Source organism: Amblyomma americanum, chromosome 4 (assembly GCF_052857255.1).
Source record: "Amblyomma americanum isolate KBUSLIRL-KWMA chromosome 4, ASM5285725v1, whole genome shotgun sequence".
Classification (NCBI taxonomy): domain Eukaryota; kingdom Metazoa; phylum Arthropoda; class Arachnida; order Ixodida; family Ixodidae; genus Amblyomma; species Amblyomma americanum.
Genome location: NC_135500.1, coordinates 98267262 through 98292753, shown reverse-complemented (window position 1 = coordinate 98292753; position 25492 = coordinate 98267262). Strand labels below are relative to the sequence as shown.

The 25492-nt window shown below is 53.3% G+C and overlaps 36 non-coding genes and 1 pseudogene across 36 annotated transcripts; all 37 read left to right on the top strand.

The window, feature by feature from the left end:
• Positions 1 to 60: 60 nt before the first annotated feature.
• Positions 61 to 179, top strand: LOC144131060 (5S ribosomal RNA). Its single transcript, XR_013314480.1, has one exon. It is a non-coding gene; the product is annotated as a 5S ribosomal RNA (ribosomal RNA).
• A 563-nt stretch (positions 180 to 742) lies between these two features.
• LOC144130524 (5S ribosomal RNA) lies at positions 743 to 861 on the top strand. Its single transcript, XR_013314134.1, has one exon. It is a non-coding gene; the product is annotated as a 5S ribosomal RNA (ribosomal RNA).
• A 564-nt stretch (positions 862 to 1425) lies between these two features.
• Positions 1426 to 1544, top strand: LOC144131090 (5S ribosomal RNA). The gene has a single exon (XR_013314508.1). It is a non-coding gene; the product is annotated as a 5S ribosomal RNA (ribosomal RNA).
• Positions 1545 to 2107: 563 nt separating this feature from the next.
• Positions 2108 to 2226, top strand: LOC144131059 (5S ribosomal RNA). Its single transcript, XR_013314478.1, has one exon. It is a non-coding gene; the product is annotated as a 5S ribosomal RNA (ribosomal RNA).
• Positions 2227 to 2790: 564 nt separating this feature from the next.
• On the top strand, positions 2791 to 2909 carry LOC144131058 (5S ribosomal RNA). Its single transcript, XR_013314477.1, has one exon. It is a non-coding gene; the product is annotated as a 5S ribosomal RNA (ribosomal RNA).
• A 562-nt stretch (positions 2910 to 3471) lies between these two features.
• LOC144131056 (5S ribosomal RNA) lies at positions 3472 to 3590 on the top strand. Its single transcript, XR_013314475.1, has one exon. It is a non-coding gene; the product is annotated as a 5S ribosomal RNA (ribosomal RNA).
• Positions 3591 to 4870: 1280 nt separating this feature from the next.
• On the top strand, positions 4871 to 4989 carry LOC144131055 (5S ribosomal RNA). Its single transcript, XR_013314474.1, has one exon. It is a non-coding gene; the product is annotated as a 5S ribosomal RNA (ribosomal RNA).
• A 561-nt stretch (positions 4990 to 5550) lies between these two features.
• LOC144131053 (5S ribosomal RNA) lies at positions 5551 to 5669 on the top strand. Its single transcript, XR_013314473.1, has one exon. It is a non-coding gene; the product is annotated as a 5S ribosomal RNA (ribosomal RNA).
• A 563-nt stretch (positions 5670 to 6232) lies between these two features.
• Positions 6233 to 6351, top strand: LOC144130503 (5S ribosomal RNA). Its single transcript, XR_013314115.1, has one exon. It is a non-coding gene; the product is annotated as a 5S ribosomal RNA (ribosomal RNA).
• Positions 6352 to 6913: 562 nt separating this feature from the next.
• Positions 6914 to 7032, top strand: LOC144131052 (5S ribosomal RNA). The gene has a single exon (XR_013314472.1). It is a non-coding gene; the product is annotated as a 5S ribosomal RNA (ribosomal RNA).
• A 564-nt stretch (positions 7033 to 7596) lies between these two features.
• On the top strand, positions 7597 to 7715 carry LOC144131051 (5S ribosomal RNA). The gene has a single exon (XR_013314471.1). It is a non-coding gene; the product is annotated as a 5S ribosomal RNA (ribosomal RNA).
• Positions 7716 to 8277: 562 nt separating this feature from the next.
• On the top strand, positions 8278 to 8396 carry LOC144131050 (5S ribosomal RNA). The gene has a single exon (XR_013314470.1). It is a non-coding gene; the product is annotated as a 5S ribosomal RNA (ribosomal RNA).
• A 563-nt stretch (positions 8397 to 8959) lies between these two features.
• LOC144131278 (5S ribosomal RNA) lies at positions 8960 to 9078 on the top strand. The gene has a single exon (XR_013314694.1). It is a non-coding gene; the product is annotated as a 5S ribosomal RNA (ribosomal RNA).
• Positions 9079 to 9642: 564 nt separating this feature from the next.
• On the top strand, positions 9643 to 9761 carry LOC144131049 (5S ribosomal RNA). The gene has a single exon (XR_013314469.1). It is a non-coding gene; the product is annotated as a 5S ribosomal RNA (ribosomal RNA).
• Positions 9762 to 10325: 564 nt separating this feature from the next.
• LOC144131108 (5S ribosomal RNA) lies at positions 10326 to 10444 on the top strand. The gene has a single exon (XR_013314525.1). It is a non-coding gene; the product is annotated as a 5S ribosomal RNA (ribosomal RNA).
• A 564-nt stretch (positions 10445 to 11008) lies between these two features.
• LOC144131048 (5S ribosomal RNA) lies at positions 11009 to 11127 on the top strand. The gene has a single exon (XR_013314468.1). It is a non-coding gene; the product is annotated as a 5S ribosomal RNA (ribosomal RNA).
• A 562-nt stretch (positions 11128 to 11689) lies between these two features.
• On the top strand, positions 11690 to 11808 carry LOC144131219 (5S ribosomal RNA). Its single transcript, XR_013314635.1, has one exon. It is a non-coding gene; the product is annotated as a 5S ribosomal RNA (ribosomal RNA).
• Positions 11809 to 12371: 563 nt separating this feature from the next.
• LOC144131240 (5S ribosomal RNA) lies at positions 12372 to 12490 on the top strand. Its single transcript, XR_013314656.1, has one exon. It is a non-coding gene; the product is annotated as a 5S ribosomal RNA (ribosomal RNA).
• Positions 12491 to 13054: 564 nt separating this feature from the next.
• On the top strand, positions 13055 to 13173 carry LOC144131047 (5S ribosomal RNA). Its single transcript, XR_013314467.1, has one exon. It is a non-coding gene; the product is annotated as a 5S ribosomal RNA (ribosomal RNA).
• A 564-nt stretch (positions 13174 to 13737) lies between these two features.
• LOC144131107 (5S ribosomal RNA) lies at positions 13738 to 13856 on the top strand. Its single transcript, XR_013314524.1, has one exon. It is a non-coding gene; the product is annotated as a 5S ribosomal RNA (ribosomal RNA).
• A 564-nt stretch (positions 13857 to 14420) lies between these two features.
• LOC144131163 (5S ribosomal RNA) lies at positions 14421 to 14539 on the top strand. The gene has a single exon (XR_013314579.1). It is a non-coding gene; the product is annotated as a 5S ribosomal RNA (ribosomal RNA).
• Positions 14540 to 15100: 561 nt separating this feature from the next.
• LOC144130808 (5S ribosomal RNA) lies at positions 15101 to 15219 on the top strand. Its single transcript, XR_013314236.1, has one exon. It is a non-coding gene; the product is annotated as a 5S ribosomal RNA (ribosomal RNA).
• A 564-nt stretch (positions 15220 to 15783) lies between these two features.
• On the top strand, positions 15784 to 15902 carry LOC144131046 (5S ribosomal RNA). Its single transcript, XR_013314466.1, has one exon. It is a non-coding gene; the product is annotated as a 5S ribosomal RNA (ribosomal RNA).
• Positions 15903 to 16465: 563 nt separating this feature from the next.
• LOC144131044 (5S ribosomal RNA) lies at positions 16466 to 16584 on the top strand. Its single transcript, XR_013314464.1, has one exon. It is a non-coding gene; the product is annotated as a 5S ribosomal RNA (ribosomal RNA).
• Positions 16585 to 17147: 563 nt separating this feature from the next.
• Positions 17148 to 17266, top strand: LOC144131200 (5S ribosomal RNA). Its single transcript, XR_013314617.1, has one exon. It is a non-coding gene; the product is annotated as a 5S ribosomal RNA (ribosomal RNA).
• A 564-nt stretch (positions 17267 to 17830) lies between these two features.
• On the top strand, positions 17831 to 17949 carry LOC144131209 (5S ribosomal RNA). Its single transcript, XR_013314623.1, has one exon. It is a non-coding gene; the product is annotated as a 5S ribosomal RNA (ribosomal RNA).
• Positions 17950 to 18512: 563 nt separating this feature from the next.
• LOC144131115 (5S ribosomal RNA) lies at positions 18513 to 18631 on the top strand. Its single transcript, XR_013314531.1, has one exon. It is a non-coding gene; the product is annotated as a 5S ribosomal RNA (ribosomal RNA).
• Positions 18632 to 19193: 562 nt separating this feature from the next.
• Positions 19194 to 19312, top strand: LOC144131042 (5S ribosomal RNA). The gene has a single exon (XR_013314463.1). It is a non-coding gene; the product is annotated as a 5S ribosomal RNA (ribosomal RNA).
• A 563-nt stretch (positions 19313 to 19875) lies between these two features.
• LOC144131041 (5S ribosomal RNA) lies at positions 19876 to 19994 on the top strand. The gene has a single exon (XR_013314462.1). It is a non-coding gene; the product is annotated as a 5S ribosomal RNA (ribosomal RNA).
• A 563-nt stretch (positions 19995 to 20557) lies between these two features.
• Positions 20558 to 20676, top strand: LOC144131198 (5S ribosomal RNA). Its single transcript, XR_013314614.1, has one exon. It is a non-coding gene; the product is annotated as a 5S ribosomal RNA (ribosomal RNA).
• Positions 20677 to 21240: 564 nt separating this feature from the next.
• LOC144131040 (5S ribosomal RNA) lies at positions 21241 to 21359 on the top strand. The gene has a single exon (XR_013314461.1). It is a non-coding gene; the product is annotated as a 5S ribosomal RNA (ribosomal RNA).
• Positions 21360 to 21922: 563 nt separating this feature from the next.
• On the top strand, positions 21923 to 22041 carry LOC144131039 (5S ribosomal RNA). Its single transcript, XR_013314460.1, has one exon. It is a non-coding gene; the product is annotated as a 5S ribosomal RNA (ribosomal RNA).
• A 556-nt stretch (positions 22042 to 22597) lies between these two features.
• On the top strand, positions 22598 to 22714 carry LOC144130654 (5S ribosomal RNA; annotated as a pseudogene).
• A 564-nt stretch (positions 22715 to 23278) lies between these two features.
• LOC144131100 (5S ribosomal RNA) lies at positions 23279 to 23397 on the top strand. The gene has a single exon (XR_013314517.1). It is a non-coding gene; the product is annotated as a 5S ribosomal RNA (ribosomal RNA).
• A 563-nt stretch (positions 23398 to 23960) lies between these two features.
• LOC144131197 (5S ribosomal RNA) lies at positions 23961 to 24079 on the top strand. Its single transcript, XR_013314613.1, has one exon. It is a non-coding gene; the product is annotated as a 5S ribosomal RNA (ribosomal RNA).
• Positions 24080 to 24642: 563 nt separating this feature from the next.
• On the top strand, positions 24643 to 24761 carry LOC144131094 (5S ribosomal RNA). The gene has a single exon (XR_013314512.1). It is a non-coding gene; the product is annotated as a 5S ribosomal RNA (ribosomal RNA).
• Positions 24762 to 25325: 564 nt separating this feature from the next.
• On the top strand, positions 25326 to 25444 carry LOC144131085 (5S ribosomal RNA). Its single transcript, XR_013314503.1, has one exon. It is a non-coding gene; the product is annotated as a 5S ribosomal RNA (ribosomal RNA).
• Positions 25445 to 25492: the final 48 nt, after the last annotated feature.

Sequence of the window (25492 nt, the reverse complement as noted above, 5' to 3'; positions counted from 1 at the left end):
AGGTGTGCATCCGGGAGGGGCCGCACACAGTACATAAGCGCTTGAAACGCTGAGTCTCTCGCCATCGGCCATACCATGCTGAATACGCCGGTTCTCGTCCGATCACCGAAGCTAAGCAGCATTGGGCTCGGTCAGTACTTGGGAGGGAGACCACCTGGGAACACCGAGTGCTGATGGCACTTCTTTTGCATTTTTTTCGTCTCTATAACGCCTTTTTTTTCCCTCACAGTTATATAAGTGATCCAATACGCCTCAAGCAACTCTTGGAGGTGTCGTGATTTTGTTATAAATAACAAATTCCCACTGGCAGCGTGTACGTACGTGCGGACGCGAAACTCCTTGCGTGCTTGTGGCAAAACGGAAGCGACCGCTTGGCTTTCCGGCTCTCATTCTGACGTCTCCGTCGGCGTGTACAGTGCAGATTAAATACGGCAACGCGCCGAGATAGCACGGAGGCCCAGTGTGCGCATAACAGTGCGCATGAACGCACAATTAGCGTTCATCGATATGGTCGACACGCATTCCCTACCCAGTCCATGCGCCAACAATACAGGCTTGCTCCCGTTGCTCTTTCGGTGCATGCCACAGTGCGTTACGATCGCCAGAACGGCTGATAAAAGCCCAGGGCACGTAATTGCTCGCTCGGCGCCTGTTGCCACATTCGACGGAAGTATCTGTGCGAAGGTTTGCATCTGGGAGGGGCCGCACACAGTACATAAGCGCTTGAAACGCTGAGTCTCTCGCCATCGGCCATACCATGCTGAATACGCCGGTTCTCGTCCGATCACCGAAGCTAAGCAGCATTGGGCTCGGTCAGCACTTGGGAGGGAGACCACCTGGGAACACCGAGTGCTGATGGCACTTCTTTTGCATTTTTTTCGTCTCTATAACGCCTTTTTTTTCCCTCACAGTTATATAAGTGATCCAATACGCCTCAAGCAACTCTAGGAGGTGTCGTGATTTTGTTATAAATAACAAATTCCCACTGGCAGCGTATACGTACGTGCGGACGCGAAACTCCGTGCGTGCTTGTGGCAAAACGGAAGCGACCGCTTGGCTTTCCGGCTCTCATTCTGACGTGTGCGTCGGCGTGTACAGTGCAGATTAAAATACGGCAACGCGCCGAGATAGCACGGAGGCCCAGTGTGCGCATAACAGTGCGCATGAACGCACAATTAGCGTTCATCGATATAGTCGACACGCATTCCCTACCCAGTCCATGCGCCAACAATACAGGCTTGCTCCCGCTGCTCTTTCGGTACATGCCACAGTGCGTTACGATCGCCAGAACGGCTGAGAAAAGTCCAGGGCACGTAATTGCACGCTCGGCGCCTGTTGCCACACTCGACGGAATTATCTGTGCGAAGGCTTGCATCCGGGAGGGGCCGCACACGGTACATAAGCGCTTGAAACGCTGTGTTTCTCGCCATCGGCCATACCATGCTGAATACGCCGGTTCTCGTCCGATCACCGAAGCTAAGCAGCATTGGGCTCGGTCAGTACTTGGGAGGGAGACCGCCTGGGAACACCGAGTGCTGATGGCACTTCTTTTGCATTTTTTTCGTCTCTATAACGCCTTTTTTTTCCTCACAGTTATATAAGTGATCCAATACGCCTCAAGCAACTCTAGGAGGTGTCGTGATTTAGTTATAAATAACAAATTCCCACTGGCAGCGTATACGTACGTGCGGACGCGAAACTCCGTGCGTGCTTGTGGCAAAACGGAAGCGACCGCTTGGCTTTCCGGCTCTCATTCTGACGTCTCCGTCGGCGTGTACAGTGCAGATTAAAATACGGCAACGCGCCGAGATAGCACGGAGGCCCAGTGTGCGCATAACAGTGCGCATGAACGCACAATTAGCGTTCATCGATATAGTCGACACGCATTCCCTACCCAGTCCATGCGCCAACAATACAGGCTTGCTCCCGCTGCTCTTTCGGTACATGCCACAAAGCGTTACGATCGCCAGAACGGCTGAGAAAAGTCCAGGGCACGTAATTGCACGCTCGGCGCCTGTTGCCACACTCGACGGAAGTATCTGTGCGAAGGCTTGCATCCGGGAGGGGCCGCACACGGTACATAAGCGCTTGAAACGCTGTGTTTCTCGCCATCGGCCATACCATGCTGAATACGCCGGTTCTCGTCCGATCACCGAAGCTAAGCAGCATTGGGCTCGGTCAGTACTTGGGAGGGAGACCACCTGGGAACACCGAGTGCTGATGGCACTTCTTTTGCATTTTTTTCGTCTCTATAACGCCTTTTTTTTTCCTCACAGTTATATAAGTGATCCAATACGCCTCAAGCAACTCTAGGAGGTGTCGTGATTTTGTTATAAATAACAAATTCCCACTGGCAGCGTACACGTACGTGCGGACGCGAAACTCCGTGCGTGCTTGTGGCAAAACGGAAGCGACCGCTTGGCTTTCCGGCTCTCATTCTGACGTGTGCGTCGGCGTGTACAGTGCAGATTAAAATACGGCAACGCGCCGAGATAGCACGGAGGCCCAGTGTGCGCATAACAGTGCGCAGGAACGCACAATTAGCGTTCATCGATATAGTCGACACGCATTCCCTACCCAGCCGATGCGCTAACAATACAGGCTTGCTCCCGTTGCTCTTTCGGTGCATGCCACAGTGCGTTACGATCGCCAGAACGGCTGATAAAAGCCCAGGGCACGTAATTGCTCGCTCGGCGCCTGTTGCCACACTCGACGGAAGTATCTGTGCGAAGGTGTGCATCCGGGAGGGGCCGCACACAGTACATAAGCGCTTGAAACGCTGAGTCTCTCGCCATCGGCCATACCATGCTGAATACGCCGGTTCTCGTCCGATCACCGAAGCTAAGCAGCATTGGGCTCGGTCAGTACTTGGGAGGGAGACCACCTGGGAACACCGAGTGCTGATGGCACTTCTTTTGCATTTTTTTCGTCTCTATAACGCCTTTTTTTCCCTCACAGTTATATAAGTGATCCAATACGCCTCAAGCAGCTCTAGGAGGTGTCGTGATTTTGTTATAAATAACAAATTCCCACTGGAAGCGTGTACGTACGTGCGGACGCGAAACTCCGTGCGTGCTTGTGGCAAAACGGAAGCGACCGCTTGGCTTTCCGGCTCTCATTCTGACGTCTCCGTCGGCGTGTACAGTGCAGATTAAATACGGCAACGCGCCGAGATAGCACGGAGGCCCAGTGTGCGCATAACAGTGCGCATGAACGCACAATTAGCGTTCATCGATATGGTCGACACGCATTCCCTACCCAGTCCATGCGCAAACAATACAGGCTTGCTCCCGTTGCTCTTTCGGTGCATGCCACAGTGCGTTACGATCGCCAGAACGGCTGATAAAAGCCCAGGGCACGTAATTGCTCGCTCGGCGCCTGTTGCCACATTCGATGGAAGTATCTGTGCGAAGGTTTGCATCCGGGAGGGGCCGCACACAGTACATAAGCGCTTGAAACGCTGAGTCTCTCGCCATCGGCCATACCATGCTGAATACGCCGGTTCTCGTCCGATCACCGAAGCTAAGCAGCATTGGGCTCGGTCAGTACTTGGGAGGGAGACCACCTGGGAACACCGAGTGCTGATGGCACTTCTTTTGCATTTTTTTCGTCTCTATAACGCCTTTTTTTCCCTCACAAGTATATAAGTGATCCAATACGCCTCAAGCAACTCTAGGAGGTGTCGTGATTTTGTTATAAATAACAAATTCCCACTGGCAGCGTATACGTACGTGCGGACGCGAAACTCCGTGCGTGCTTGTGGCAAAACGGAAGCGACCGCTTGGCTTTCCGGCTCTCATTCTGACGTGTGCGTCGGCGTGTACAGTGCAGATTAAAATACGGCAACGCGCCGAGATAGCACGGAGGCCCAGTGTGCGCATAACAGTGCGCATGAACGCACAATTAGCGTTCATCGATATAGTCGACACGCATTCCCTACCCAGTCCATGCGCCAACAATACAGGCTTGCTCCCGCTGCTCTTTCGGTACATGCCACAGTGCGTTACGATCGCCAGAACGGCTGAGAAAAGTCCAGGGCACGTAATTGCACGCTCGGCGCCTGTTGCCACACTCGACGGAAGTATCTGTGCGAAGGCTTGCATCCGGGAGGGGCCGCACACGGTACATAAGCGCTTGAAACGCTGTGTTTCTCGCCATCGGCCATACCATGCTTTTTTTTTTTTTCTTTATTGCCTGGCTGCGACACAGAATACGCCGGTTCTCGTCCGATCACCGAAGATAAGCAGCATTGGGCTCGGTCAGTACTTGGGAGGGAGACCACCTGGGAACACCGAGTGCTGATGGCACTTCTTTTGCATTTTTTTCGTCTCTATAACGCCTTTTTTTCCCTCACAGTTATATAAGTGATCCAATACGCCTCAAGCAACTCTAGGAGGTGTCGTGATTTTGTTATAAATAACAAATTCCCACTGGCAGCGTATACGTACGTGCGGACGCGAAACTCCGTGCGTGCTTGTGGCAAAACGGAAGCGACCGCTTGGCTTTCCGGCTCTCATTCTGACGTCTCCGTCGGCGTGTACAGTGCAGATTAAAATACGGCAACGCGCCGAGATAGCACGGAGGCCCAGTGTGCGCATAACAGTGCGCATGAACGCACAATTAGCGTTCATCGATATAGTCGACACGCATTCCCTACCCAGTCCATGCGCCAACAATACAGGCTTGCTCCCGCTGCTCTTTCGGTACATGCCACAGTGCGTTACGATCGCCAGAACGGCTGAGAAAAGTCCAGGGCACGTAATTGCACGCTCGGCGCCTGTTGCCACACTCGACTGAAGTATCTGTGCGAAGGCTTGCATCCGGGAGGGGCCGCACACGGTACATAAGCGCTTGAAACGCTGTGTTTCTCGCCATCGGCCATACCATGCTGAATACGCCGGTTCTCGTCCGATCACCGAAGCTAAGCAGCATTGGGCTCGGTCAGTACTTGGGAGGGAGACCACCTGGGAACACCGAGTGCTGATGGCACTTCTTTTGCATTTTTTTCGTCTCTATAACGCCTTTTTTTTCCTCACAGTTATATAAGTGATCCAATACGCCTCAAGCAACTCTAGGAGGTGTCGTGATTTTGTTATAAATAACAAATTCCCACTGGCAGCGTACACGTACGTGCGGACGCGAAACTCCGTGCGTGCTTGTGGCAAAACGGAAGCGACCGCTTGGCTTTCCGGCTCTCATTCTGACGTCTCCGTCGGCGTGTACAGTGCAGATTAAAATACGGCAACGCGCCGAGATAGCACGGAGGCCCAGTGTGCGCATAACAGTGCGCAGGAACGCACAATTAGCGTTCATCGATATAGTCGACACGCATTCCCTACCCAGCCGATGCGCCAACAATACAGGCTTGCTCCCGTTGCTCTTTCGGTGCATGCCACAGTGCGTTACGATCGCCAGAACGGCTGATAAAAGCCCAGGGCACGTAATTGCTCGCTCGGCGCCTGTTGCCACACTCGACGGAAGTATCTGTGCGAAGGTTTGCATCCGGGAGGGGCCGCACACAGTACATAAGCGCTTGAAACGCTGTCTCTCGCCATCGGCCATACCATGCTGAATACGCCGGTTCTCGTCCGATCACCGAAGCTAAGCAGCATTGGGCTCGGTCAGTACTTGGGAGGGAGACCACCTGGGAACACCGAGTGCTGATGGCACTTCTTTTGCATTTTTTTCGTCTCTATAACGCCTTTTTTTTCCCTCACAGTTATATAAGTGATCCAATACGCCTCAAGCAACTCTAGGAGGTGTCGTGATTTTGTTATAAATAACAAATTCCCACTGGCAGCGTGTACGTACGTGCGGACGCGAAACTCCGTGCGTGCTTGTGGCAAAACGGAAGCGACCGCTTGGCTTTCCGGCTCTCATTCTGACGTCTCCGTCGGCGTGTACAGTGCAGATTAAATACGGCAACGCGCCGAGATAGCACGGAGGCCCAGTGTGCGCATAACAGTGCGCATGAACGCACAATTAGCGTTCATCGATATAGTCGACACGCATTCCCTACCCAGTCCATGCGCCAACAATACAGGCTTGCTCCCATTGTTCTTTCGGTGCATGCCACAGTGCGTTACTATCGCCAGAACGGCTGAGAAAAGTCCAGGGCACGTAATTGCTCGCTCGGCGCCTGTTGCCACACTCGACGGAAGTATCTGTGCGAAGGTTTGCATCCGGGAGGGGCCGCACACGGTACATAAGCGCTTGAAACGCTGTGTCTCTCGCCATCGGCCATACCATGCTGAATACGCCGGTTCTCGTCCGATCACGGAAGCTAAGCAGCATTGGGCTCGGTCAGTACTTGGGAGGGAGACCACCTGGGAACACCGAGTGCTGATGGCACTTCTTTTGCATTTTTTTCACTCTATAACGCCTTTTTTTTCCTCACAGTTATATAAGTGATCCAATACGCCACAAGCAACTCTAGGAGGTGTCGTGATTTTGTTATAAATAACAAATTCCTACTGGCAGCGTATACGTACGTGCGGACGCGATTCTCCGTGCGTGCTTGTGGCAAAACGGAAGCGACCGCTTGGCTTTCCGGCTCTCATTCTGACGTGTGCGTCGGCGTGTACAGTGCAGATTAAAATACGGCAACGCGCCGAGATAGCACGGAGGCCCAGTGTGCGCATAACAGTGCGCAGGAACGCACAATTAGCGTTCATCGATATAGTCGACACGCATTCCCTACCCAGCCGATGCGCCAACAATACAGGCTTGCTCCCGTTGCTCTTTCGGTGCATGCCACAGTGCGTTACGATCGCCAGAACGGCTGATAAAAGCCCAGGGCACGTAATTGCTCGCTCGGCGCCTGTTGCCACACTCGACGGAAGTATCTGTGCGAAGGTGTGCATCCGGGAGGGGCCGCACACAGTACATAAGCGCTTGAAACGCTGAGTCTCTCGCCATCGGCCATACCATGCTGAATACGCCGGTTCTCGTCCGATCACCGAAGCTAAGCAGCATTGGGCTCGGTCAGTACTTGGGAGGGAGACCACCTGGGAACACCGAGTGCTGATGGCACTTCTTTTGCATTTTTTTCGTCTCTATAACGCCTTTTTTTTCCCTCACAGTTATATAAGTGATCCAGTACGCCTCAAGCAACTCTAGGAGGTGTCGTGATTTTGTTATAAATAACAAATTCCCACTGGCAGCGTGTACGTACGTGCGGACGCGATTCTCCGTGCGTGCTTGTGGCAAAACGGAAGCGACCGCTTGGCTTTCCGGCTCTCATTCTGACGTCTCCGTCGGCGTGTACAGTGCAGATTAAAATACGGCAACGCGCCGAGATAGCACGGAGGCCCAGTGTGCGCATAACAGTGCGCATGAACGCACAATTAGCGTTCATCGATATAGTCGACACGCATTCCCTACCCAGTCCATGCGCCAACAATACAGGCTTGCTCCCGCTGCTCTTTCGGTACATGCCACAGTGCGTTACGATCGCCAGAACGGCTGAGAAAAGTCCAGGGCACGTAATTGCACGCTCGGCGCCTGTTGCCACACTCGACGGAAGTATCTGTGCGAAGGCTTGCATCCGGGAGGGGCCGCACACGGTACATAAGCGCTTGAAACGCTGTGTTTCTCGCCATCGGCCATACCATGCTGAATACGCCGGTTCTCGTCCGATCACCGAAGCTAAGCAGCATTGGGCTCGGTCAGTACTTGGGAGGGAGACCACCTGGGAACACCGAGTGCTGATGGCACTTCTTTTGCATTTTTTTCGTCTCTATAACGCCTTTTTTTTTCCTCACAGTTATATAAGTGATCCAATACGCCTCAAGCAACTCTAGGAGGTGTCGTGATTTTGTTATAAATAACAAATTCCCACTGGCAGCGTACACGTACGTGCGGACGCGAACCTCCGTGCGTGCTTGTGGCAAAACGGAAGCGACCGCTTGGCTTTCCGGCTCTCATTCTGACGTCTCCGTCGGCGTGTACAGTGCAGATTAAAATACGGCAACGCGCCGAGATAGCACGGAGGCCCAGTGTGCGCATAACAGTGCGCAGGAACGCACAATTAGCGTTCATCGATATAGTCGACACGCATTCCCTACCCAGCCGATGCGCCAACAATACAGGCTTGCTCCCGTTGCTCTTTCGGTGCATGCCACAGTGCGTTACGATCGCCAGAACGGCTGATAAAAGCCCAGGGCACGTAATTGCTCGCTCGGCGCCTGTTGCCACACTCGACGGAAGTATCTGTGCGAAGGTTTGCATCCGGGAGGGGCCGCACACAGTACATAAGCGCTTGAAACGCTGTCTCTCGCCATCGGCCATACCATGCTGAATACGCCGGTTCTCGTCCGATCACCGAAGCTAAGCAGCATTGGGCTCGGTCAGTACTTGGGAGGGAGACCACCTGGGAACACCGAGTGCTGATGGCACTTCTTTTGCATTTTTTTCGTCTCTATAACGCCTTTTTTTTCCCTCACAGTTATATAAGTGATCCAATACGCCTCAAGCAACTCTAGGAGGTGTCGTGATTTTGTTATAAATAAGAAATTCCCACTGGCAGCGTGTACGTACGTGCGGACGCGAAACTCCGTGCGTGCTTGTGGCAAAACGGAAGCGACCGCTTGGCTTTCCGGCTCTCATTCTGACGTCTCCGTCGGCGTGTACAGTGCAGATTAAATACGGCAACGCGCCGAGATAGCACGGAGGCCCAGTGTGCGCATAACAGAGCGCATGAACGCACAATTAGCGTTCATCGATATAGTCGACACGCATTCCCTACCCAGTCCATGCGCCAACAATACAGGCTTGCTCCCATTGTTCTTTCGGTGCATGCCACAGTGCGTTACTATCGCCAGAACGGCTGAGAAAAGTCCAGGGCACGTAATTGCTCGCTCGGCGCCTGTTGCCACACTCGACGGAAGTATCTGTGCGAAGGTTTGCATCCGGGAGGGGCCGCACACGGTACATAAGCGCTTGAAACGCTGTGTCTCTCGCCATCGGCCATACCATGCTGAATACGCCGGTTCTCGTCCGATCACGGAAGCTAAGCAGCATTGGGCTCGGTCAGTACTTGGGAGGGAGACCACCTGGGAACACCGAGTGCTGATGGCACTTCTTTTGCATTTTTTTCGTCTCTATAACGCCTTTTTTTTCCCTCACAGTTATATAAGTGATCCAATACGCCACAAGCAACTCTAGGAGGTGTCGTGATTTTGTTATAAATAACAAATTCCTACTGGCAGCGTATACGTACGTGCGGACGCGATTCTCCGTGCGTGCTTGTGGCAAAACGGAAGCGACCGCTTGGCTTTCCGGCTCTCATTCTGACGTGTGCGTCGGCGTGTACAGTGCAGATTAAAATACGGCAACGCGCCGAGATAGCACGGAGGCCCAGTGTGCGCATAACAGTGCGCAGGAACGCACAATTAGCGTTCATCGATATAGTCGACACGCATTCCCTACCCAGCCGATGCGCCAACAATACAGGCTTGCTCCCGTTGCTCTTTCGGTGCATGCCACAGTGCGTTACGATCGCCAGAACGGTTGATAAAAGCCCAGGGCACGTAATTGCTCGCTCGGCGCCTGTTGCCACACTCGACGGAAGTATATGTGCGAAGGTTTGCATCCGGGAGGGGCCGCACACAGTACATAAGCGCTTGAAACGCTGTGTCTCTCGCCATCGGCCATACCATGCTGAATACGCCGGTTCTCGTCCGATCACCGAAGCTAAGCAGCATTGGGCTCGGTCAGTACTTGGGAGGGAGACCACCTGGGAACACCGAGTGCTGATGGCACTTCTTTTCCCATTTTTTTCGTCTCTATAACGCCTTTTTTTTCCTCACAGTTATATAAGTGATCCAATACGCCTCAAGCAACTCTAGGCGGTGTCGTGATTTTGTTATAAATAACAAATTCCCACTGGCAGCGTATACGTACGTGCGGACGCGAAACTCCGTGCGTGCTTGTGGCAAAACGGAAGCGACCGCTTGGCTTTCCGGCTCTCATTCTGACGTGTGCGTCGGCGTGTACAGTGCAGATTAAAATACGGCAACGCGCCGAGATAGCACGGAGGCCCAGTGTGCGCATAACAGTGCGCATGAACGCACAATTAGCGTTCATCGATATAGTCGACACGCATTCCCTACCCAGTCCATGCGCCAACAATACAGGCTTGCTCCCGCTGCTCTTTCGGTACATGCCACAGTGCGTTACGATCGCCAGAACGGCTGAGAAAAGTCCAGGGCACGTAATTGCACGCTCGCCGCCTGTTGCCACACTCGACGGAAGTATCTGTGCGAAGGCTTGCATCCGGGAGGGGCCGCACACGGTACATAAGCGCTTGAAACGCTGTGTTTCTCGCCATCGGCCATACCATGCTGAATACGCCGGTTCTCGTCCGATCACCGAAGATAAGCAGCATTGGGCTCGGTCAGTACTTGGGAGGGAGACCACCTGGGAACACCGAGTGCTGATGGCACTTCTTTTGCATTTTTTTCGTCTCTATAACGCCTTTTTTTTTCCTCACAGTTATATAAGTGATCCAATACGCCTCAAGCAACTCTAGGAGGTGTCGTGATTTTGTTATAAATAACAAATTCCCACTGGCAGCGTATACGTACGTGCGGACGCGAAACTCCGTGCGTGCTTGTGGCAAAACGGAAGCGACCGCTTGGCTTTCCGGCTCTCATTCTGACGTCTCCGTCGGCGTGTACAGTGCAGATTAAAATACGGCAACGCGCCGAGATAGCACGGAGGCCCAGTGTGCGCATAACAGTGCGCATGAACGCACAATTAGCGTTCATCGATATAGTCGACACGCATTCCCTACCCAGTCCATGCGCCAACAATACAGGCTTGCTCCCGCTGCTCTTTCGGTACATGCCACAGTGCGTTACGATCGCCAGAACGGCTGAGAAAAGTCCAGGGCACGTAATTGCACGCTCGGCGCCTGTTGCCACACTCGACGGAAGTATCTGTGCGAAGGCTTGCATCCGGGAGGGGCCGCACACGGTACATAAGCGCTTGAAACGCTGTGTTTCTCGCCATCGGCCATACCATGCTGAATACGCCGGTTCTCGTCCGATCACCGAAGCTAAGCAGCATTGGGCTCGGTCAGTACTTGGGAGGGAGACCACCTGGGAACACCGAGTGCTGATGGCACTTCTTTTGCATTTTTTTCGTCTCTATAACGCCTTTTTTTTTCCTCACAGTTATATAAGTGATCCAATACGCCTCAAGCAACTCTAGGAGGTGTCGTGATTTTGTTATAAATAACAAATTCCCACTGGCAGCGTACACGTACGTGCGGACGCGAAACTCCGTGCGTGCTTGTGGCAAAACGGAAGCGACCGCTTGGCTTTCCGGCTCTCATTCTGACGTCTCCGTCGGCGTGTACAGTGCAGATTAAAATACGGCAACGCGCCGAGATAGCACGGAGGCCCAGTGTGCGCATAACAGTGCGCAGGAACGCACAATTAGCGTTCATCGATATAGTCGACACGCATTCCCTACCCAGCCGATGCGCCAACAATACAGGCTTGCTCCCGTTGCTCTTTCGGTGCATGCCACAGTGCGTTACGATCGCCAGAACGGCTGATAAAAGCCCAGGGCACGTAATTGCTCGCTCGGCGCCTGTTGCCACACTCGACGGAAGTATCTGTGCGAAGGTTTGCATCCGGGAGGGGCCGCACACAGTACATAAGCGCTTGAAACGCTGTCTCTCGCCATCGGCCATACCATGCTGAATACGCCGGTTCTCGTCCGATCACCGAAGTTAAGCAGCATTGGGCTCGGTCAGTACTTGGGAGGGAGACCACCTGGGAACACCGAGTGCTGATGGCACTTCTTTTGCATTTTTTTCGTCTCTATAACGCCTTTTTTTTCCTCACAGTTATATAAGTGATCCAATACGCCACAAGCAACTCTAGGAGGTGTCGTGATTTTGTTATAAATAACAAATTCCCACTGGCAGCGTGTACGTACGTGCGGACGCGAAACTCCGTGCGTGCTTGTGGCAAAACGGAAGCGACCGCTTGGCTTTCCGGCTCTCATTCTGACGTGTGCGTCGGCGTGTACAGTGCAGATTAAAATACGGCAACGCGCCGAGATAGCACGGAGGCCCAGTGTGCGCATAACAGTGCGCAGGAACGCACAATTAGCGTTCATCGATATAGTCGACACGCATTCCCTACCCAGCCGATGCGCCAACAATACAGGCTTGCTCCCGTTGCTCTTTCGGTGCATGCCACAGTGCGTTACGATCGCCAGAACGGCTGATAAAAGCCCAGGGCACGTAATTGCTCGCTCGGCGCCTGTTGCCACACTCGACGGAAGTATCTGTGCGAAGGTGTGCATCCGGGAGGGGCCGCACACAGTACATAAGCGCTTGAAACGCTGAGTCTCTCGCCATCGGCCATACCATGCTGAATACGCAGGTTCTCGTCCGATCACCGAAGCTAAGCAGCATTGGGCTCGGTCAGTACTTGGGAGGGAGACCACCTGGGAACACCGAGTGCTGATGGCACTTCTTTTGCATTTTTTTCGTCTCTATAACGCCTTTTTTTTCCCTCACAGTTATATAAGTGATCCAGTACGCCTCAAGCAACTCTAGGAGGTGTCGTGATTTTGTTATAAATAACAAATTCCCACTGGCAGCGTGTACGTACGTGCGGACGCGATTCTCCGTGCGTGCTTGTGGCAAAGCGGAAGCGACCGCTTGGCTTTCCGGCTCTCATTCTGACGTCTGCGTCGGCGTGTACAGTGCAGATTAAAATACGGCAACGCGCCGAGATAGTACGGAGGCCCAGTGTGCGCATAACAGTGCGCAGGAACGCATAATTAGCGTTCATCGATATAGTCGACACGCATTCCCTACCCAGCCGATGCGCCAACAATACAGGCTTGCTCCCGTTGCTCTTTCGGTGCATGCCACAGTGCGTTACGATCGCCAGAACGGTTGATAAAAGCCCAGGGCACGTAATTGCTCGCTCGGCGCCTGTTGCCACACTCGACGGAAGTATATGTGCGAAGGTTTGCATCCGGGAGGGGCCGCACACAGTACATAAGCGCTTGAAACGCTGTGTCTCTCGCCATCGGCCATACCATGCTGAATACGCCGGTTCTCGTCCGATCACCGAAGCTAAGCAGCATTGGGCTCGGTCAGTACTTGGGAGGGAGACCACCTGGGAACACCGAGTGCTGATGGCACTTCTTTTCCATTTTTTTCGTCTCTATAACGCCTTTTTTTTTTCCTCACAGTTATATAAGTGATCCAATACGCCTCAAGCAACTCTAGGAGGTGTCGTGATTTTGTTATAAATAACAAATTCCCACTGGCAGCGTGTACGTACGTGCGGACGCGAAACTCCGTGCGTGCTTGTGGCAAAACGGAAGCGACCGCTTGGCTTTCCGGCTCTCATTCTGACGTCTCCGTCGGCGTGTACAGTGCAGATTAAATACGGCAACGCGCCGAGATAGCACGGAGGCCCAGTGTGCGCATAACAGTGCGCATGAACGCACAATTAGCGTTCATCGATATGGTCGACACGCATTCCCTACCCAGTCCATGCGCCAACAATACAGGCTTGCTCCCGTTGCTCTTTCGGTGCATGCCACAGTGCGTTACGATCGCCAGAACGGCTGATAAAAGCCCAGGGCACGTAATTGCTCGCTCGGCGCCTGTTGCCACACTCGACGGAAGTATCTGTGCGAAGGTTTGCATCCGGGAGGGGCCGCACACAGTACATAAGCGCTTGAAACGCTGAGTCTCTCGCCATCGGCCATACCATGCTGAATACGCCGGTTCTCGTCCGATCACCGAAGCTAAGCAGCATTGGGCTCGGCCAGTACTTGGGAGGGAGACCACCTGGGAACACCGAGTGCTGATGGCACTTCTTTTGCATTTTTTTCGTCTCTATAACGCCTTTTTTTTTCCTCACAGTTATATAAGTGATCCAATACGCCTCAAGCAACTCTAGGAGGTGTCGTGATTTTGTTATAAATAACAAATTCCCACTGGCAGCGTATACGTACGTGCGGACGCGAAACTCCGTGCGTGCTTGTGGCAAAACGGAAGCGACCGCTTGGCTTTCCGGCTCTCATTCTGACGTGTGCGTCGGCGTGTACAGTGCAGATTAAAATACGGCAACGCGCCGAGATAGCACGGAGGCCCAGTGTGCGCATAACAGTGCGCATGAACGCACAATTAGCGTTCATCGATATAGTCGACACGCATTCCCTACCCAGTCCATGCGCCAACAATACAGGCTTGCTCCCGCTGCTCTTTCGGTACATGCCACAGTGCGTTACGATCGCCAGAACGGCTGAGAAAAGTCCAGGGCACGTAATTGCACGCTCGGCGCCTGTTGCCACACTCGACGGAAGTATCTGTGCGAAGGCTTGCATCCGGGAGGGGCCGCACACGGTACATAAGCGCTTGAAACGCTGTGTTTCTCGCCATCGGCCATACCATGCTGAATACGCCGGTTCTCGTCCGATCACCGAAGCTAAGCAGCATTGGGCTCGGTCAGTACTTGGGAGGGAGACCACCTGGGAACACTGAGTGCTGATGGCACTTCTTTTGCATTTTTTTCGTCTCTATAACGCCTTTTTTTTCCTCACAGTTATATAAGTGATCCAATACGCCTCAAGCAACTCTAGGAGGTGTCGTGATTTTGTTATAAATAACAAATTCCCACTGGCAGCGTATACGTACGTGCGGACGCGAAACTCCGTGCGTGCTTGTGGCAAAACGGAAGCGACCGCTTGGCTTTCCGGCTCTCATTCTGACGTCTCCGTCGGCGTGTACAGTGCAGATTAAAATACGGCAACGCGCCGAGATAGCACGGAGGCCCAGTGTGCGCATAACAGTGCGCATGAACGCACAATTAGCGTTCATCGATATAGTCGACACGCATTCCCTACCCAGTCCATGCGCCAACAATACAGGCTTGCTCCCGCTGCTCTTTCGGTACATGCCACAGTGCGTTACGATCGCCAGAACGGCTGAGAAAAGTCCAGGGCACGTAATTGCACGCTCGGCGCCTGTTGCCACACTCGACGGAAGTATCTGTGCGAAGGCTTGCATCCGGGAGGGGCCGCACACGGTACATAAGCGCTTGAAACGCTGTTTCTCGCCATCGGCCATACCATGCTGAATACGCCGGTTCTCGTCCGATCACCGAAGCTAAGCAGCATTGGGCTCGGTCAGTACTTGGGAGGGTGACCACCTGGGAACACCGAGTGCTGATGGCACTTCTTTTGCATTTTTTTCGTCTCTATAACGCCTTTTTTTTTTCCTCACAGATATATAAGTGATCCAATACGCCTCAAGCAACTCTAGGAGGTGTCGTGATTTTGTTATAAATAACAAATTCCCACTGGCAGCGTACACGTACGTGCGGAAGCGAAACTCCGTGCGTGCTTGTGGCAAAACGGAAGCGACCGCTTGGCTTTCCGGCTCTCATTCTGACGTCTCCGTCGGCGTGTACAGTGCAGATTAAATACGGCAACGCGCCGAGATAGCACGGAGGCCCAGTGTGCGCATAACAGTGCGCATGAACGCACAATTAGCGTTCATCGATATAGTCGACACGCATTCCCTACCCAGTCCATGCGCCAACAATACAGGCTTGCTCCCGCTGTTCTTTCGGTGCATGCCACAGTGCGTTACTATCGCCAGAACGGCTGAGAAAAGTCCAGGGCACGTAATTGCTCGCTCGGCGCCTGTTGCCACACTCGACGGAAGTATCTGTGCGAAGGTTTGCATCCGGGAGGGGCCGCACACGGTACATAAGCGCTTGAAACGCTGTGTCTCTCGCCATCGGCCATACCATGCTGAATACGCCGGTTCTCGTCCGATCACCGAAGCTAAGCAGCATTGGGCTCGGTCAGTACTTGGGAGGGAGACCACCTGGGAACACCGAGTGCTGATGGCACTTCTTTTGCATTTTTTTCGTCTCTATAACGCCTTTTTTTTCCTCACAGGTATATAAGTGATCCAATACGCCACAAGCAACTCTAGGAGGTGTCGTGATTTTGTTATAAATAACAAATTCCTACTGGCAGCGTATACGTACGTGCGGACGCGATTCTCCGTGCGTGCTTGTGGCAAAACGGAAGCGACCGCTTGGCTTTCCGGCTCTCATTCTGACGTGTGCGTCGGCGTGTACAGTGCAGATTAAAATACGGCAACGCGCCGAGATAGCACGGAGGCCCAGTGTGCGCATAACAGTGCGCAGGAACGCACAATCAGCGTTCATCGATATAGTCGACACGCATTCCCTACCCAGCCGATGCGCCAACAATACAGGCTTGCTCCCGTTGCTCTTTCGGTGCATGCCACAGTGCGTTACGATCGCCAGAACGGCTGATAAAAGCCCAGGGCACGTAATTGCTCGCTCGGCGCCTGTTGCCACACTCGACGGAAGTATCTGTGCGAAGGTGTGCATCCGGGAGGGGCCGCACACAGTACATAAGCGCTTGAAACGCTGAGTCTCTCGCCATCGGCCATACCATGCTGAATACGCCGGTTCTCGTCCGATCACCGAAGCTAAGCAGCATTGGGCTCGGTCAGTACTTGGGAGGGAGACCACCTGGGAACACCGAGTGCTGATGGCACTTCTTTTGCATTTTTTTCGTCTCTATAACGCCTTTTTTTTCCCTCACAGTTATATAAGTGATCCAATACGCCTCAAGCAACTCTAGGAGGTGTCGTGATTTTGTTATAAATAACAAATTCCCACTGGCAGCGTCTACGTACGTGCGGACGCGAAACTCCGTGCGTGCTTGTGGCAAAACGGAAGCGACCGCTTGGCTTTCCGGCTCTCATTCTGACGTCTCTGTCGGCGTGTACAGTGCAGATTAAATACGGCAACGCGCCGAGATAGCACGGAGGCCCAGTGTGCGCATAACAGTGCGCAGGAACGCACAATTAGCGTTCATCGATATAGTCGACACGCATTCCCTACCCAGCCGATGCGCCAACAATACAGGCTTGCTCCCGTTGCTCTTTCGGTGCATGCCACAGTGCGTTACGATCGCCAGAACGGCTGATAAAAGCCCAGGGCACGTAATTGCTCGCTCGGCGCCTGTTGCCACACTCGACGGAAGTATCTGTGCGAAGGTTTGCATCCGGGAGGGGCCGCACACAGTACATAAGCGCTTGAAACGCTGTGTCTCTCGCCATCGGCCATACCATGCTGAATACGCCGGTTCTCGTCCGATCACCGAAGCTAACCAGCATTGGGCTCGGTCAGTACTTGGGAGGGAGACCACCTGGGAACACCGAGTGCTGATGGCACTTCTTTTGCATTTTTTTCGTCTCTATAACGCCTTTTTTTTTCCTCACAGTTATATAAGTGATCCAATACGCCTCAAGCAACTCTAGGAGGTGTCGTGATTTTGTTATAAATAACAAATTCCCACTGGCAGCGTACACGTACGTGCGGACGCGAAACTCCGTGCGTGCTTGTGGCAAAACGGAAGCGACCGCTTGGCTTTCCGGCTCTCATTCTGACGTGTGCGTCGGCGTGTACAGTGCAGATTAAAATACGGCAACGCGCCGAGATAGCACGGAGGCCCAGTGTGCGCATAACAGTGCGCAGGAACGCACAATTAGCGTTCATCGATATAGTCGACACGCATTCCCTACCCAGCCGATGCGCCAACAATACAGGCTTGCTCCCGTTGCTCTTTCGGTGCATGCCACAGTGCGTTACGATCGCCAGAACGGCTGATAAAAGCCCAGGGCACGGAATTGCTCGCTCGGCGCCTGTTGCCACACTCGACGGAAGTATCTGTGCGAAGGTTTGCATCCGGGAGGGGCCGCACACAGTACATAAGCGCTTGAAACGCTGAGTCTCTCGCAATCGGCCATACCATGCTGAATACGCCGGTTCTCGTCCGATCACCGAAGCTAAGCAGCATTGGGCTCGGTCAGTACTTGGGAGGGAGACCACCTGGGAACACCGAGTGCTGATGGCACTTCTTTTGCATTTTTTTCGTCTCTATAACGCCTTTTTTTTCCCTCACAGTTATATAAGTGATCCAATACGCCTCAAGCAACTCTAGGAGGTGTCGTGATTTTGTTATAAATAACAAATTCCCACTGGCAGCGTGTACGTACGTGCGGACGCGAAACTCCGTGCGTGCTTGTGGCAAAACGGAAGCGACCGCTTGGCTTTCCGGCTCTCATTCTGACGTCTCCGTCGGCGTGTACAGTGCAGATTAAATACGGCAACGCGCCGAGATAGCACGGAGGCCCAGTGTGCGCATAACAGTGCGCATGAACGCACAATTAGCGTTCATCGATATGGTCGACACGCATTCCCTACCCAGTCCATGCGCCAACAATACAGGCTTGCTCCCGTTGCTCTTTCGGTGCATGCCACAGTGCGTTACGATCGCCAGAACGGCTGATAAAAGCCCAGGGCACGTAATTGCTCGCTCGGCGCCTGTTGCCACACTCGACGGAAGTATCTGTGCGAAGGTTTGCATCCGGGAGGGGCCGCACACAGTACATAAGCGCTTGAAACGCTGAGTCTCTCGCCATCGGCCATACCATGCTGAATACGCCGGTTCACGTCCGATCACCGAAGCTAAGCAGCATTGGGCTCGGTCAGTACTTGGGAGGGAGACCACCTGGGAACACCGAGTGCTGATGGCACTTCTTTTGCATTTTTTTCGTCTCTATAACGCCTTTTTTTTCCTCACAGTTATATAAGTGATCCAATACGCCTCAAGCAACTCTAGGAGGTGTCGTGATTTTGTTATAAATAACAAATTCCCACTGGCAGCGTACACGTACGTGCGGAAGCGAAACTCCGTGCGTGCTTGTGGCAAAACGGAAGCGACCGCTTGGCTTTCCGGCTCTCATTCTGACGTCTCCGTCGGCGTGTACAGTGCAGATTAAATACGGCAACGCGCCGAGATAGCACGGAGGCCCAGTGTGCGCATAACAGTGCGCATGAACGCACAATTAGCGTTCATCGATATAGTCGACACGCATTCCCTACCCAGTCCATGCGCCAACAATACAGGCTTGCTCCCGCTGTTCTTTCGGTGCATGCCACAGTGCGTTACTATCGCCAGAACGGCTGAGAAAAGTCCAGGGCACGTAATTGCTCGCTCGGCGCCTGTTGCCACACTCGACGGAAGTATCTGTGCGAAGGTTTGCATCCGGGAGGGGCCGCACACGGTACATAAGCGCTTGAAACGCTGTGTCTCTCGCCATCGGCCATACCATGCTGAATACGCCGGTTCTCGTCCGATCACCGAAGCTAAGCAGCATTGGGCTCGGTCAGTACTTGGGAGGGAGACCACCTGGGAACACCGAGTGCTGATGGCACTTCTTTTGCATTTTTTTCGTCTCTATAACGCCTTTTTTTTCCTCACAGGTATATAAGTGATCCAATACGCCACAAGCAACTCTAGGAGGTGTCGTGATTTTGTTATAAATAACAAATTCCTACTGGCAGCGTATACGTACGTGCGGACGCGATTCTCCGTGCGTGCTTGTGGCAAAACGGAAGCGACCGCTTGGCTTTCCGGCTCTCATTCTGACGTGTGCGTCGGCGTGTACAGTGCAGATTAAAATACGGCAACGCACCGAGATAGCACGGAGGCCCAGTGTGCGCATAACAGTGCGCAGGAACGCACAATCAGCGTTCATCTATATAGTCGACACGCATTCCCTACCCAGCCGATGCGCCAACAATACAGGCTTGCTCCCGTTGCTCTTTCGGTGCATGCCACAGTGCGTTACGATCGCCAGAACGGCTGATAAAAGCCCAGGGCACGTAATTGCTCGCTCGGCGCCTGTTGCCACACTCGACGGAAGTATCTGTGCGAAGGTGTGCATCCGGGAGGGGCCGCACACAGTACATAAGCGCTTGAAACGCTGAGTCTCTCGCCATCGGCCATACCATGCTGAATACGCCGGTTCTCGTCCGATCACCGAAGCTAAGCAGCATTGGGCTCGGTCAGTACTTGGGAGGGAGACCACCTGGGAACACCGAGTGCTGATGGCACTTCTTTTGCATTTTTTTCGTCTCTATAACGCCTTTTTTTTCCCTCACAGTTATATAAGTGATCCAATACGCCTCAAGCAACTCTAGGAGGTGTCGTGATTTTGTTATAAATAACAAATTCCCACTGGCAGCGTCTACGTACGTGCGGACGCGAAACTCCGTGCGTGCTTGTGGCAAAACGGAAGCGACCGCTTGGCTTTCCGGCTCTCATTCTGACGTCTCTGTCGGCGTGTACAGTGCAGATTAAATACGGCAACGCGCCGAGATAGCACGGAGGCCCAGTGTGCGCATAACAGTGCGCAGGAACGCACAATTAGCGTTCATCGATATAGTCGACACGCATTCCCTACCCAGCCGATGCGCCAACAATACAGGCTTGCTCCCGTTGCTCTTTCGGTGCATGCCACAGTGCGTTACGATCGCCAGAACGGCTGATAAAAGCCCAGGGCACGTAATTGCTCGCTCGGCGCCTGTTGCCACACTCGACGGAAGTATCTGTGCGAAGGTTTGCATCCGGGAGGGGCCGCACACAGTACATAAGCGCTTGAAACGCTGTGTCTCTCGCCATCGGCCATACCATGCTGAATACGCCGGTTCTCGTCCGATCACCGAAGCTAACCAGCATTGGGCTCGGTCAGTACTTGGGAGGGAGACCACCTGGGAACACCGAGTGCTGATGGCACTTCTTTTGCATTTTTTTCGTCTCTATAACGCCTTTTTTTTTCCTCACAGTTATATAAGTGATCCAATACGCCTCAAGCAACTCTAGGAGGTGTCGTGATTTTGTTATAAATAACAAATTCCCACTGGCAGCGTACACGTACGTGCGGACGCGAAACTCCGTGCGTGCTTGTGGCAAAACGGAAGCGACCGCTTGGCTTTCCGGCTCTCATTCTGACGTGTGCGTCGGCGTGTACAGTGCAGATTAAAATACGGCAACGCGCCGAGATAGCACGGAGGCCCAGTGTGCGCATAACAGTGCGCAGGAACGCACAATTAGCGTTCATCGATATAGTCGACACGCATTCCCTACCCAGCCGATGCGCCAACAATACAGGCTTGCTCCCGTTGCTCTTTCGGTGCATGCCACAGTGCGTTACGATCGCCAGAACGGCTGATAAAAGCCAAGGGCACGGAATTGCTCGCTCGGCGCCTGTTGCCACACTCGACGGAAGTATCTGTGCGAAGGTTTGCATCCGGGAGGGGCCGCACACAGTACATAAGCGCTTGAAACGCTGAGTCTCTCGCCATCGGCCATACCATGCTGAATACGCCGGTTCTCGTCCGATCACCGAAGCTAAGCAGCATTGGGCTCGGTCAGTACTTGGGAGGGAGACCACCTGGGAACACCGAGTGCTGATGGCACTTCTTTTGCATTTTTTTCGTCTCTATAACGCCTTTTTTTTCCCTCACAGTTATATAAGTGATCCAATACGCCTCAAGCAACTCTAGGAGGTGTCGTGATTTTGTTATAAATAACAAATTCCCACTGGCAGCGTGTACGTACGTGCGGACGCGAAACTCCGTGCGTGCTTGTGGCAAAACGGAAGCGACCGCTTGGCTTTCCGGCTCTCATTCTGACGTCTCCGTCGGCGTGTACAGTGCAGATTAAATACGGCAACGCGCCGAGATAGCACGGAGGCCCAGTGTGCGCATAACAGTGCGCATGAACGCACAATTAGCGTTCATCGATATGGTCGACACGCATTCCCTACCCAGTCCATGCGCCAACAATACAGGCTTGCTCCCGTTGCTCTTTCGGTGCATGCCACAGTGCGTTACGATCGCCAGAACGGCTGATAAAAGCCCAGGGCACGTAATTGCTCGCTCGGCGCCTGTTGCCACACTCGACGGAAGTATCTGTGCGAAGGTTTGCATCCGGGAGGGGCCGCACACAGTACATAAGCGCTTGAAACGCTGAGTCTCTCGCCATCGGCCATACCATGCTGAATACGCCGGTTCTCGTCCGATCACCGAAGCTAAGCAGCATTGGGCTCGGTCAGTACTTGGGAGGGAGACCACCTGGGAACACCGAGTGCTGATGGCACTTCTTTTGCATTTTTTTCGTCTCTATAACGCCTTTTTTTTCCTCACAGTTATATAAGTGATCCAATACGCCTCAAGCAACTCTAGGAGGTGTCGTGATTTTGTTATAAATAACAAATTCCCACTGGCAGCGTACACGTACGTGCGGACGCGAAACTCCGTGCGTGCTTGTGGCAAAACGGAAGCGACCGCTTGGCTTTCCGGCTCTCATTCTGACGTGTGCGTCGGCGTGTACAGTGCAGATTAAAATACGGCAACGCGCCGAGATAGCACGGAGGCCCAGTGTGCGCATAACAGTGCGCATGAACGCACAATTAGCGTTCATCGATATAGTCGACACGCATTCCCTACCCAGTCCATGCGCCAACAATACAGGCTTGCTCCCGCTGCTCTTTCGGTACATGCCACAGTGCGTTACGATCGCCAGAACGGCTGAGAAAAGTCCAGGGCACGTAATTGCACGCTCGGCGCCTGTTGCCACACTCGACGGAAGTATCTGTGCGAAGGCTTGCATCCGGGAGGGGCCGCACACGGTACATAAGCGCTTGAAACGCTGAGTCTCTCGCCACCATGCTGAATACGCCGGTTCTCGTCCGATCACCGAAGCTAAGCAGCATTGGGCTCGGTCAGTACTTGGGAGGGAGACCACCTGGGAACACCGAGTGCTGATGGCACTTCTTTTGCATTTTTTTCGTCTCTATAACGCCTTTTTTTTCCCTCACAGTTATATAAATGATCCAATACGCCTCAAGCAACTCTAGGAGGTGTCGTGATTTTGTTATAAATAACAAATTCCCACTGGCAGCGTGTACGTACGTGCGGACGCGATTCTCCGTGCGTGCTCGTGGCAAAACGGAAGCGACCGCTTGGCTTTCCGGCTCTCATTCTGACGTCTGCGTCGGCGTGTACAGTGCAGATTAAAATACGGCAACGCGCCGAGATAGTACGGAGGCCCAGTGTGCGCATAACAGTGCGCAGGAAAGCACAATTAGCGTTCATCGATATAGTCGACACGCATTCCCTACCCAGCCGATGCGCCAACAATACAGGCTTGCTCCCGTTGCTCTTTCGGTGCATGCCACAGTGCGTTACGATCGCCAGAACGGCTGATAAAAGCCCAGGGCACGTAATTGCTCGCTCGGCGCCTGTTGCCACACTCGACGGAAGTATCTGTGCGAAGGTTTGCATCCGGGAGGGGCCGCACACGGTACATAAGCGCTTGAAACGCTGTGTCTCTCGCCATCGGCCATACCATGCTGAATACGCCGGTTCTCGTCCGATCACCGAAGCTAAGCAGCATTGGGCTCGGTCAGTACTTTGGAGGGAGACCACCTGGGAACACCGAGTGCTGATGGCACTTCTTTTGCATTTTTTTCGTCTCTATAACGCCTTTTTTTTCCTCACAGTTATATAAGTGATCCAATACGCCACAAGCAACTCTAGGAGGTGTCGTGATTTTGTTATAATTAACAAATTCCCACTGGCAGCGTATACGTACGTGCGGACGCGATTCTCCGTGCGTGCTCGTGGCAAAACGGAAGCGACCGCTTGGCTTTCCGGCTCTCATTCTGACGTCTGCGTCGGCGTGTACAGTGCAGATTAAAATACGGCAACGCGCCGAGATAGTACGGAGGCCCAGTGTGCGCATAACAGTGCGCAGGAAAGCACAATTAGCGTTCATCGATATAGTCGACACGCATTCCCTACCCAGCCGATGCGCCAACAATACAGGCTTGCTCCCGTTGCTCTTTCGGTGCATGCCACAGTGCGTTACGATCGCCAGAACGGCTGATAAAAGCCCAGGGCACGTAATTGCTCGCTCGGCGCCTGTTGCCACACTCGACGGAAGTATCTGTGCGAAGGTTTGCATCCGGGAGGGGCCGCACACAGTACATAAGCGCTTGAAACGCTGTGTCTCTCGCCATCGGCCATACCATGCTGAATACGCCGGTTCTCGTCCGATCACCGAAGCTAACCAGCATTGGGCTCGGTCAGTACTTGGGAGGGAGACCACCTGGGAACACCGAGTGCTGATGGCACTTCTTTTGCATTTTTTTCGTCTCTATAACGCCTTTTTTTTCCCTCACAGTTATATAAGTGATCCAATACGCCTCAAGCAACTCTAGGAGGTGTCGTGATTTTGTTATAAATAACAAATTCCCACTGGCAGCGTCTACGTACGTGCGGACGCGAAACTCCGTGCGTGCTTGTGGCAAAACGGAAGCGACCGCTTGGCTTTCCGGCTCTCATTCTGACGTCTCTGTCGGCGTGTACAGTGCAGATTAAATACGGCAACGCGCCGAGATAGCACGGAGGCCCTGTGTGCGCATAACAGTGCGCAGGAACGCACAATTAGCGTTCATCGATATAGTCGACACGCATTCCCTACCCAGCCGATGCGCCAACAATACAGGCTTGCTCCCGTTGCTCTTTCGGTGCATGCCACAGTGCGTTACGATCGCCAGAACGGCTGATAAAAGCCCAGGGCACGTAATTGCTCGCTCGGCGCCTGTTGCCACACTCGACGGAAGTATCTGTGCGAAGGTTTGCATCCGGGAGGGGCCGCACACAGTACATAAGCGCTTGAAACGCTGTGTCTCTCGCCATCGGCCATACCATGCTGAATACGCCGGTTCTCGTCCGATCACCGAAGCTAAGCAGCATTGGGCTCGGTCAGTACTTGGGAGGGAGACCACCTGGGAACACCGAGTGCTGATGGCGCTTCTTTTGCATTTTTTTCGTCTCTATAACGCCTTTTTTTTTCCTCACAGTTATATAAGTGATCCAATACGCCTCAAGCAACTCTAGGAGGTGTCGTGATTTTGTTATAAATAACAAATTCCCACTGGCAGCGTACACGTACGTGCGGACGCGAAACTCCGTGCGTGCTTGTGGCAAAACGGAAGCGACCGCTTGGCTTTCCGGCTCTCATTCTGACGTGTGCGTCGGCGTGTACAGTGCAGATTAAAATACGGCAACGCGCCGAGATAGCACGGAGGCCCAGTGTGCGCATAACAGTGCGCAGGAACGCACAATTAGCGTTCATCGATATAGTCGACACGCATTCCCTACCCAGCCGATGCGCCAACAATACAGGCTTGCTCCCGCTGCTCTTTCGGTGCATGCCACAGTGCGTTACGATCGCCAGAACGGCTGATAAAAGCCCAGGGCACGTAATTGCTCGCTCGGCGCCTGTTGCCACACTCGACGGAAGTATCTGTGCGAAGGTTTGCATCCGGGAGGGGCCGCACACAGTACATAAGCGCTTGAAACGCTGAGTCTCTCGCCATCGGCCATACCATGCTGAATACGCCGGTTCTCGTCCGATCACCGAAGCTAAGCAGCATAGGGCTCGGTCAGTACTTGGGAGGGAGACCACCTGGGAACACCGAGTGCTGATGGCACTTCTTTTGCATTTTTTTCGTCTCTATAACGCCTTTTTTTCCCTCACA